A 12843-nucleotide genomic window follows, 5' to 3' on the forward strand; every position below is an offset into this window, starting at 1 on the left:
CAAACCCTGAAGGCAGCTTTCTCTGGAGTCATCAGTACTGTTTGAGGGAGCATTAATTCAACTTAAAAATTGCAGTAAATTTGCTAAGGAACTTAGAATGAGATGAAATCAATCGGCAGTCATTTACTTGGCTGACTCTCTGCTGAAGAGTAAATATTAGCCAATAACCTTTATAAATCTATGGGATGTAACAATCATTACACAAAACTATTTTACTATAATTCTTATGAAATAAGTATAAGACAAGATTCTCATTCTTAAGAAGCTTAATATCTATTTCACACAATATCATTCTTTAACTTGCTACTTGTTAAAGGAGGAGGCAAATCTACTTAGGAATAGATATTTGGGTTTGAGTAATATGACAAAAAGTCCATGTAAATGCACTCTACTGGCTTAATCCTTTCTAAGGTGGATACTATCTTCCAGGTGACCTTGGACTCCAAGCATTGCAAAACTCTGCATGAAATTCTGATTCTAAAACTCTAGGTCCTTGGTGAGGAGGGCCAGGAGTTACTGACTCAAGTTCAGAGAGTCTGAGTTCAGAACAGAGCCTGGTTTCCTCATGTCTGCATGGGAGGGAGGCTTATCTTTTTACGTGAAAGCAAGGAATGTTACATAATCCTCGTCACTGCAGATGGCTGCTCTGATTCCAACAGCCTGTGCATCATTGCAAGGACAGTTGCTCTAATCCAAAGAAAACACTAAATAATATGCATATCTTCAATCGAGGGAGAAAGATTCTATCCAATGCATGTTGTCTAAACAACAAAGTATTTCAGGCGCTAAGTAATTGATCTGTAATATGGATGTAGGTGGAAATGCAATTTACTTTTTATCATCTTTGGTGGGGTCATGAATTAAAATCACAGTACGAGCACAAGGCCATAGCTAAGGAGGAAGACAGGAGTTGGCTGCCAGAACATTCATAGCCAGCCAAGAAAACGGGCCAAATGAGGCTCAAAATGAAGTTTTCCTGCACGCATTTCACAAGTTAGGGCAAACAGGGAAAATAATTCTTCCCTTTGCCTATCCCCGCATAACACTTTAGACTTTGGAGGAGATATACCAGAGTCTCTTTTAAACTAACTGATTATGGTCATGTCCACTGCAGGGGATGATCAATCCTGCAATCACTCAGGTGGCCAAGTAGAAGGAAATCTGAATTCAGAATCCAAAGACCAGGGATTTCATTTTGGCTCTGCCACTGACCAATGGTTGACCCTAGGCAAATCATTATGTCTCAGAGCTTCAGTTGACCATCTGTCATATAAAGATAAGACATAACCTGCCTATCTCATCCAGCTATTATAATCTTTTTTCTCTTTCCTTTCAAAGTCAAGCTTCTAGAAAAGTGGAATAGTCAGTCTTGATTTCTTCACCTCTCATTCACTCTCCACCCCAAAACTGACCCTCCACAAGAAGGCTGTCAAATCTACAATGCTTTGACCCCTTTGCTTACTCTCAAGTACATTTGGCAATACCAAATGCCACCATTCTAAAACTTGCATAGCAATCTGCTTTCATAGCAAAATATTCTTTCCATTGTCCCCTTGAGTTAGTGCTCTCCATGGCTTTGTCCTTGGGCTTTATTTTTTTTCCCAATTTCATTGAGATGTAATTAATGTGTAACATTGTATAAGTTTAATGTGTACAATGTAATAATTTTATATAAGTACGTATTGTAAAATGATCACCCCTAGTTAACATCTATTACCTCACATATATACAAGCTTTTTTTCCTTGTGATGAGAACTTTTAAGATCTACTCTCTTAGCAACTCTCAAATATACATACAGTATTAACTAGAGTCATCATGTTATATATTACATGTTGAGAATTTATTTCACATCAATTTGGTTAAGCTTATCTGTCTATGGATTCAACTACTATGTGTGTAACACTCCATGTGTCATGTAAATCCAGGTGACTTATCTCACTTAAATTTATCTCATATATTTATATCTCATGTTTATATATTTATAGTTCATGCATATCTCATATCTCATGTAAATTGGTCTCATGTTATATTATGTAAATTGATCTCATGTAATCTAGGTCCTTTATCTCCACAATTACCACTCTCCTGATAGCTTTTGAAACCATCCTCCTGAATGTCCTAGAGCTCTCAGAATTCAGAAAATCTAAAAGTATTTGATTTATCTCCCTTGTCCTCTTTCAAATTGTCTCTCCTCCTGTGTTCCCTCCACCCCTCCAAAATCTGGTATCCATCTATGATCTGTTTTCAAAATCCTATTTCCAAAGTATTTCTCAAATATATCTATAACCTACTATTACCTTTTCTTTGGTGCAAGTCCTTTTCATCTCTCAAATAGACTGTATTACAAATGGCTATAAATTACTCTTTCTTCTCTTATGTCAGGTCCTTCTGAGGCCTCCTCCACATAGGTGGCCACGAGGTTTTTCTAAACAAATCTGATCATCTCTCTACCCTGCCTTAAAATCTGCAATGATTCCCATTTTCCACTTGAATTGTGAGTATAGAATAACTTGTGCATATAGAAAGAAAGTCCCATTCCATCCTGGCTCCTTACCTCACCAGTATCATTTCTTGGATCTCCATTCTTACCTTGGGTTACTGCCATTTTGAAATCTTGGCCACTTCCATTGGCTGTAGGACAGCTTGGTGAATTTGCTCTAGGCTGTTCCTTTCTGGAATGTTCTCTTGTGTTTTCTGCTTATTTAAATTTTGTTCATGCTTCAAGCTTAGTTCCCATATTTTCTTCCCTGTTGTATGGTCCCTGACTGTCCTCCTGTTCCCATCAACCTCAAGTAGCTTAACTTCCTTCACAAGACCCTGTGCACACCTCTGTTCTAAAATATGCCATCCCAAATTGCAGTGGACTTGTTATCTGAGCTTTTCTAAGGACAGGACTCACATCTTGCCTATCATTGTAATTAATAAAACCTTATCACAGCAAGGCTTTAGTAATTCCTGAATCTGGTCCCTCACCATTTGCTTCAAATTCTCTAGCAATTACCTGTTTCCCTGGTCTTGCTGGTTTTCCCACTATTACCTCCTACCTAGAGTCTCCTTCTCGGTTTAGCCTTCTTACATCAACAATCAAATTTGACAGTTGGCCAGGTCTGACAGAGGTTGGCCCAAGGTGGCAGGCTGTGAATTCCTCTACATAGCGCCATGCTCCAGGAGAGGTTAGTGCCATCTGCCCCAATTTCCTAGGCGGGCAGCTCAGCACCCTGAGCACCCACCTGTAGGTGTGGGAGACAAGAAAGAGGGAAAGGCTGGATTAATTGGAATGTCATTATCTCACTTTCGAACAGCAACATTGTAAGATGACTATGCATTAAGATCGCAGATACTCTGCCAACGAGCATCACTGCACTTTTGAGGGGACAGGAAACCACTGAGGGAACTGGAACAGCTGTAGGCAAAGAACAGCAAGGTAGGGATTAAGACAAAAATGAACAAAATCATCCTCATTCTGCATTCCTTTGTCTGTTGTGACACAATTGGACAGATGAAGATGTCTGAAGTCAGATCAAACTGCCATCTATTATTCAGCTTTGCTAGATTGCAGCTGAAAGGCACATGAAGGCAAGTATCTAATTAAAATGCCAGACTATTTATTGCCTATTCTTAGCTTCAAAAGACAGTGAACGCTGTTAGAGAGCTGTGGAAACTATTTTGCTTAACATGATAGTCAAAAAAAACCCGAAGATTCAGATACCTAACTGGGAAATGTGATGGGAAAAGTTATGAGAACACACTGCATGCTTCCAGTCAACTCAAGGTGCAAGAGTCTTATGCCAACTCTGCTGAAATGAAGGGTGTAAATTTAAAACTCCTAGCATTTGTCATTGTTAGGAAAACAAACATGAGAGATTTTCTAGAGAACTGAGCATATATCAAGTTTGTCCCAAATAAACCCACAGAGAATTCATTACAGGAACTGATTATAGCATTTACACCTAGAGTACAGTCTTTCTTCTAGATTACAGCTTCAAAGGCTGCTGGAAAATGTTGAAACACTGACCAGCACCCTGCATGATAGGAACAGGGTGGGTCTGATTATTTTCACTTCCAAATCAGAACATCCCAATACAAATTCCCTTCAGATTCTAGGAGAGTTGTTAACACAACTCACTTCTCTGTCGTCCAGGATTAAGAATTGTGCTTGTCCTTTCCGGTGCCGGGTGGGGTGGGGTGGGGGGTAGTGCCCACAACTCGGATGATAGGCAGCAACATACAATAATATCCAATAATGTGCAGAAAGAACACACAGTCTTTGAGGTCAGAAAGGTGAGAACTTGAGTGTGAGTCCTGCTCATGACCAACAGGACCACTGTTGCCAAGTGTGCAAGTGCATATACCTGTGCCAAGTCTGAGCTACTCAGTTCTGAGGGTGATGCTTCCTAGGCTGTAGTGTGATGGGCCCCCCAGGGTGGGGCAGAGTGCCTGATTCGTGTGCCTCGACCCGCATCTTTTCCCCAGGTCTCACTTCCTCTTTCATCTGCAGAATAAGGGCATTGCACAGGAGCATGTGGGGTATCTACCTAATTTTTGAGTCACTGGGAAAATTAAGTGAAATACTGAATGAAAATGTTTAGCATGGGACATGACCTGTAGGAAGTGCTCAGTACATGTTAATGATTATGATGACAATCATGCCTAGATCTGAATAGGACTAGAGGGTCTCACACTTAGTTTTCTGAGCCAAAACACCATTGCAAGCTGCCAGCCACCTATTTATGTACGTAGAGCAGAGACATTTAAATATGTGGATATTCCTCTGTCATATGGTCATGTTAATAAATGTCACTAGCAATGATATTATCATCTAGGGTAAGAAACTACATGAGAGGTGAGGAGAGAGAGAATAGAAGTCTTTCTAGAGATCTAGAATGATCTCTAGATTGCTTACTTTGGAAGCCTAAGGTTAGATTGGTTTAATTCATACTTTCATAGGGTTTTTAGTTTCGACTATTTCTTTTGCATAATGTGTATGATTTCCTCTGTTACTGTGAGATGGATCTGGAGGGAACTCATTTAAAAACTCTGCAAGATTAAGAGCTTGACTGATTCTTCTAACAAAGACAGGTGGATGCAAAGGACTCAGCGTGAGACAAATTGGAGTCAGGAGTGACATGGCTCACTGTGCTGAGATTTCACCATGAAACTGAAAAGCTTTTCCTCTTTAACTTGAATTGAACCATGCAGGGAAATGGATTTGTCGGGTTCCACCTCTTTCTCCCCCTAAAAGCAGAATCATTAAATGAAAATACAAAATTGTACCCAGAGTTCTATGGCACGTAGAAGATTCTGTTAAAGAACTTAACATTTTATGATTCTTTACAATATAAAATGCGACTTTATTAAGAACAGAACCACCTCGCTATTGCCAGAATACTGGTGTTAACTTTTCAGGTACGCACTGTGAGGTGCCTACTTCCTGCTCCCCGCCTCATCTTTGCCCCCATCCCCCACCCTATTTTGCTTCTATCATGACCCCAGCATAACAGAAAAGGCCTTAATTAAAGGACTCCCAGTTTCCAGAAGTGAACGGGACACATACCACACTCTTGCTATCTTTCACCAAATGCCAGAAATGCCACAATAATACACACATGCATGTTTCCACATGGCTGATGTCTACACACACGTTTTATGTACATGTATAACTAGGACATACGCAGCCATGTGGAGAGAGTCCAAGTTGAATTATACCTCACAGAAACTGAAGAATATCTCACAGACTAAAAGCGGAGACTCGATTTAGGAAAAAACCGTGTTCAGGATACATGTAGGATTCCTGTGAGAGTCCACCTGGGAGTCGGCCAAGATTTGGGAGAGCCCAAAGTCAGAGCCAGAGAGGGTATGAGCCGGTAGCCAAGGGCCAGGGCTCGCCACCAGGGAGCCCCACAGCGCAGTCTTCAAGTCTGCCATCTCTTTTGTCTCCTTGGACGCTTCTTGACCGAATACAACCCTCTGTCCTTGGTTTCCTGATGCTCCCCACATGCTGGCATTTGTCACTCCTCCCCAGCAGAGGACACCTGCCTCTAAGGTCCCATTTCAGGCCCAGCTTGTCCAAGCTGCATGGTTATCTCTCCCACCAGTCAGAATCCTCACTTATCCATATTGCATCCATACTCACACGCTCTTCATTTTCCCTAAAAGTATGCCATCCCCCAATCTTGTTTTTTTCAGAAGAAATTTAATATTTGCTATTTGTAAATTCTCCTTTGGTATATGATCAATGTCTTCAGTGCTGTTATGTCTACAAATACACGATACTTACAACAATAACACCATTATATTGGAATATCATTCTCTAAGCACTTTATTGTGTGAGATGCATTTTATATATATATGTATGTATATATATATATGTATATATATATGTGTGTGTGTGTGTCCATATATACTTGTGTGTGTTGACAAACACATGTGTATGTTAACCACCATGTGTGAGATAGGCATTATTACCTCCAGCTCACAGAGGAGGAAACTGAGGCTCAGAGAGATTTGTTGTCCCAAACTCTTACAGCTAATCAAAGCTTGTGTGTGTCAGCACTACACAAAACTGGTGGCTTGCACCCAATTTTTAGAATTTCTAGGATTTCACTTTGAAATTCTTTTTTTAGTATTTCATAGTACAATTTCTGTTGATATATTAAATAGGAGGAAGCATTAATGCAAATTATAACTGACACCATATAACATTTTTAAACAAACATTATTCATCTAAAAAAAATATTCCTCTTGTTTTCTATACTCTTTCATGCAGTGGTTATCACTTAGTCCAACATATAAAGCTGACCAGATCCTACCGATGTGAGAGAGAGAACATCCTACCCCTTAACTCCACATGGAGTTTTCTCATTTGGTATCTACCTTCCTGGCATTTCTAGTTCTTGGATTCATTCTCTGGTTTCTTCTTTTTTTTTTTTTTCTTTTTTTTTTTTTCTGGTTTCTTCTTATGATGATCCCAGTGGGTATCAAATTTTCACAGAGAATCAGCTGAACCCAAATCAAAGTTTACTGGGAATTGTATGATGGAGCTAGTAGGAGAGATTCCACTAGCATTCTTATCTTATAATTATCTTAATATTTAGAAAAATCTTTGAACATAATCTTCCATATCAATACCTCAAATAGTATCTGTAACCCTAGTGAAGTGATGGTCTATGTGGCCCTGGCTCTGGGCCACACTGAGGTTAACAAACCCCATCCTCTCTGAGGCTGACTTGCACATAAAGCTCAGCTCCTGATATCCATAAGAAATCTCACCCTTCTGATGCAGATACTGTTCATCCTTGAACTTTTTCTAATCATAATGCAAAGTCTGTTTCTTCAGTCTCTGACACCTTATTTTCCATTTTTGACAACCTACCAGTGCTTCTATATTCAGTCTATAGGGCCATCACTGTATCCCTGTGGGACCTAGTTCTGGCATGAGGATCTGGTCAGCTAAGGGTGAAATTATTCACATCTGGCTTTAGCTTCTTCTGAGGACCCACAGAGAAACTGAATAGCTGTGGATATTGGGATAAAATATAATTTTTCATTGTACGGTTTCTTACAGGATTCTTTAGACTTTCTAAATTTAGTGAATTCACATAGCACTGTATAAGTTTAGTTCTGCAACTGGCACATCCATTCCCAAGTAAAATATCATTGACAACACAGATTTCAGCATACCCACGAGGATGTGTCTGGTGCTATCCCCGTTGCTGTCACAGCTCCCCTCCTCTCTACCATTATCATAAAGTCTGTTAGCCATGGTAATAACATGCTCTCAAGCTGGGTATAAAAATGTGCTCTCAACTCAGGTGACAAAACAATGATGTTACTCTAAGTTTTGGCTGAGTGCTGACTCTCAATCCGCCATGTTAGACAAGCCTCTTAGGAGTAGACCCACTAAATACCTTTGTGGTTCATGCTCTGGGCAGTGTGACAAAGCACAGCTCATCAGAATGGTAACTGTGTTTTGATATTTGACATTCTTGAAAAGGGGATTGCATCTTCTGCTTTCATCTGTTGAAAGACATGAAGATGTTTTGATGCATAACCCCGTGAACACATCTTAAAATCCTTTCTTCTGGTCAGTTGTCTAATCACCCACATCCTCCAGAGCTCCTCACTCACCAACTCAGCCCCAAGGTGGGGAAAAGTTAAACTCATCCACCCCATCCTGAGCATGCCTCCCTCACCTCTGCCTCCTACTTCAGATTCACTGGACCCATCTTCTCTCTCTTCATTGAATGTCATCAAGATATAGGAGATAATTTGGCAGTTAAATACAATACTGTCTCTTAATTGTATGTCATCGAAATATAGGAGATAATTTGGCAAGTAAGATAATATTTTCCTGTGTGGGATGGGGGAGAGGAGAAAGTCTGTGAATACCCATATTAATAATTTTATCCCATTATTTATCTATTTATTGGTGGAAGATTAACATTTTAAGTTGACTTATTTCCTCCCTTTTCCCATTCTCCTAGTCTTTAATTTTTATTTCCAATATTTCAGATTTTAATTAGGTAAATAGTAATTTATATTATATAACATTCTGTATTTTCTAGTAGAAAAATACTTAATTAATGTCATAAGTTTCAAAACCAAAATTCAAAAATAGTTACTTAGACATAACCTCTAACTTTTACAATTTCATTGCTTTATAATATTTGCATAAGCCTTTCATTGTCTATTTTTTTTTAGGTAATCTCTATACCCAGCATGGGACTCAAACCCACAACCCCAAGATCAAGAGTCACATGCTCTACTGACTAAGCCAGGCTAAGCACCCCTTATTGTCTATTTTTTGTGTGTGTGCATTTGTTGCTCGACCTGAAAAAATTTTTGAGGTAGTTTGTTATGAAAGTATGGGAGTGAACTCTTTAAAGCCTTTCATGTATGAAAATGGTTTGTAAAAAAAAAAAAAAAAAAAAAAAAGAAAATGGTTTGTGAAGCCTCTGAAATTATTGAATCAATAATTTCTTCTCAATAATCTGTAGCTGTTGTTTCAGTTTTCTAACCTTTAATATTGCAGAGAATATTATGCCTACACAATTCCTCCTTGTTGGTAAAAGGCTTCCTTGGCCTGGATGATTTCAGACATTTTTAGTTAAAATTTGAAATTCAAAAATATCAACTATGGGCTAATATTTATTAACTCTACCTCATATTTGGTGAGATCTTTTGATCTGATGATCTATCTTCATTCCAGAGAATTCGTCTCACTATTTAAGTTATCCTTCTTTACCTGCCGTGTCCCTTCTTCTGGAATTTCTAATTTTTTATTTTTATTTTATTTATTTTTATTTATTTATGACAGTCACACACACACACACACAGAGAGAGAGAGAGAGAGAGAGGCAGAGACACAGGCAGAGGGAGAAGCAGGCTCCATGCACCGGGAGCCCGACGTGGGATTCGATCCCGGGTCTCCAGGATCGCGCCCTGGGCCAAAGGCAGGTGCCAAACCGCTGCGCCACCCAGGGATCCCATGGAATTTCTAAATTATAACTACATATCTCTTTCTTCTCATAGTTTCTATCGATATTTATCTGAAGTTCTGGGAGGATTTCTGAAGCCTGTCCAAATTTTCTGGGCTCTTAATCCTCTGAAACATTCAGAATGATGCTTGCACTGAAAAGGAGGCAATGGTATTTGTGGGAGATCCTGTTAGTTAACTTAACATGGTATCTATTCCAAGCCCCTTCACCCTTGCCCAGCTCCACCAGAAAGAAGCTTTCTCAATCTCCCTTATTGCTAGTGGTGGTGGTGGCCCTGTGACACCATCCTGGTGAATGAGATGCAAGCAGAGATCTTGGGAGGGTATGGGGTGGCTCTAGAAAACCTTAGTATTCTTGATGAAAGGACATATGTGACTAATGCCAACTCTTCCCACTTCTTCCTACTTTCAACAAAGACCTAATGTCTGGAAAGGAAAAACAAAAACACATTTTGTGACCAGGATGGAAGGCTAAAAGAATAGTAGAGAGATTGGCCATAATAATTTAGAGTCAGCTAACCAACACAGGTGGTTAGCTTACCTCAGATTTCTTGTTATATGAAACAATTACAAGTTTTTATTTCACAAGTCACTGTTAGGTGTTCTTCCACTTGCAGATGAACACATTCTATTTCAGTATTTCTCTCTTAACAACAACAAAAAAATACAAAATGCCTTAAGAAATCTGATAACCTCTGCTTTTCACTTTGGGTTACTTGGCTGATGGGTTCACTTTATCAGTAATAACACAGATTTCACTGGAATTTCCCACAGAAAGGTCATGCAGGACTTCTGTTCCTGCTAAGTCTCACCAGGTTACATCTAAGGATATCTCTCAGATACTCACAGTCCAGTTTATCACTTCTACTACTCCAACCCACGCTGATGTCTGCAACCTATGAAGCCATCAAAGGTGCCTCATCATTACTACAGTTGTGGATACCTCCCATAAGAATGCTCATATACATTTCAAGGAAGTATCTTCTGATGTTCTCAGATCTGCCAACTCTGAAGGCATCAGAGCACCACTTTGCTCTACACAGAAATGGAAAGAATACCAGTCATAACTACAGGAGTTATTGAGCACTCACTGTGTCATAGCCTAAATGATTTATGCAGAGTCTCTCATTTCCTTCCCCCAAGAATCCCATTAGCATGTTACCATTATTTTACCAATAAGTTAAGTAACTTGCCCAAGATCACAAAATGAGTGATGGAATTGGAAGTCAAATTTAAACTTGACTCTCCCCCATCTAGCCTGCTTGCTCTACTGTACTGTTGCCTGGGGACCCAAGAAGAATGGACTGTTCAACAGGGAGTTTCGGCAGAGGCTCCACCATAAAATAGATATAAAATTCCAAAGCAATGTGTCACAACAAGGTATCGACTAGAAGAGAGTCAGAGAAGATTTGTGAAAATATTTAGAGACAGAAACAAGCATATTGTGAGAAGCACTCATTCCCCAGAAAGGAAGAGCGAAAGTGCAACTCTATTTCTTCACCCCTAGCCTACAGAAAGGACTTTCAGCAGGATTACTTGGAAGACTTGACAGTTATTTTCCAAAGCTGATACCTGCCTGAAACAAACATAATGGGGTTTCATCCATTTCAATGTGACCAGCTGGGCACTCCAATGGAGGGAGCAAAGTAAAGGCAGATGTGTTGGAACTGCCCTGTCCTCCTCACTTTTATGAGTCAACAAATTCATAAATGTTTTCCATGGACCAAATGTTGGTCCCGGTAGGGGAAAGAGCCAGGCAGAAGCCCGCCAGAAAACCTGGGCTCAGAGGCAAGTGACCACAGAGGAAGAGAGGTCATTACACACCTTATAGTCAGTACAGCCCAGCAGGGAAATCTCCAAAGTGCCATCAATGCAGTGATAGGATAGTCAACTTTCTACGTCTGCTGTACTCAGACAGCCTAAAATCGCCTTAAGACCTATTCACTGAAACTCCTTAGCCTCCATTCCCCTTTCCCACTGCAAATTCCAACTCCAACAGGAGTCAGTAGGAAGAGTAGCTAGTGAAGGAGGGGACAAGATCAAGGAGAAGTCAACCATTCCCTCTTTTAGAGAGGGTAGGGGCCCACCCACTACAGGCCCTAACTTGCAGGGAACAGGAAGCCTGTGCTATGCAATAAAGTGTTTTCTAATATATTGGATTGAAAATTTTAAACTATGGAATCAAGGCAATTAAGAGTTACCAGCTTGTAATATTAGTTACCTAACACTAATCAGGAGAGCTATGAGCCAGCCTAAGTTTCATCCAGGGCTATAGGAAAAACTTCCTCCACTGTAAAAATTTTAAAGAACTAAGGGAAACAAAATAAACTGCATTCAGCTGTGTTGTCAATATACAGATACACAGATACTCGCGGCTACATCTTCTTAAGAAACCTACAAAAAACCAGATCTTTAGCTTTTACCTAGAACCTTATTTTTCCATGGAACTTAAACAAAAGCTATAGGAACCAAGTAAGAAAACAGACACCTTACGGTTCTTTCCAACTTCACCTGTATCTCAGGCCCCACTAATTCTCCCTCTCCCTACCTTCAGGCAGGTTAATATAATGCAGATTGATGTCTCCTGGGCCTTCATCCCACCCAGCAAACACACACAGTCATGTTCTAATCACAGTGATGTCTCAGGATAATATCCCTGCTACACTAGCAAACAATGAACCCAGTTGTTCACATCAGGGGCAGTACCACCCCCTAGGGGAAATTCTGGAAATCTAGGAGGATGACAGTTCTCTTTTATGTTATAGGAGGTCATTCTATCAATTTTTGAAATTTTATATTAGGTGGGTTATATAACCTATAGATTTCATCCAGATAGTAAAGATGGCATTAAAAAATACATATTATGAAAATGAGAATTTGATCTGATATGATTGGTAACAACCAGACTCATTCTACTTTATATTATTTATCCAATCTAATTTTTTCTGACCTGTATATTCATTTTGTATATGAACATGCAAATTTTTATTTTGAAACTTTTTACACATATAAAGGAGTTGCAAGAATAATACAATAAATACCTGTTTGCTGTTCCCCTAGATTCACCAGTTTTAACATTTTGCCTCGTTTGCTCTCTCTATATATATACATATTTTCCCCTCAACCATTTGAGAGCTGCTTGCAGACTCTGACACTTTATTCCTAAAAACTTCAGCCTGTATCTCCAAAGAACGAAAGCATTCACCTACATAATGCAAAGTAATGGTTACACTCAGGAAATTTAATATTAATAAAGAACTAGCATCTACGATACAGCTCCTGTGCAAACTTTGCCAATTATTCCAGTCAAATTGTGCCAACTGCTCCTTTGGTGCTGTTTTTCTAT

Source organism: Canis lupus, chromosome 3, assembly GCF_048164855.1.
Source record: "Canis lupus baileyi chromosome 3, mCanLup2.hap1, whole genome shotgun sequence".
NCBI classification, from domain to species: Eukaryota; Metazoa; Chordata; class Mammalia; order Carnivora; family Canidae; genus Canis; species Canis lupus.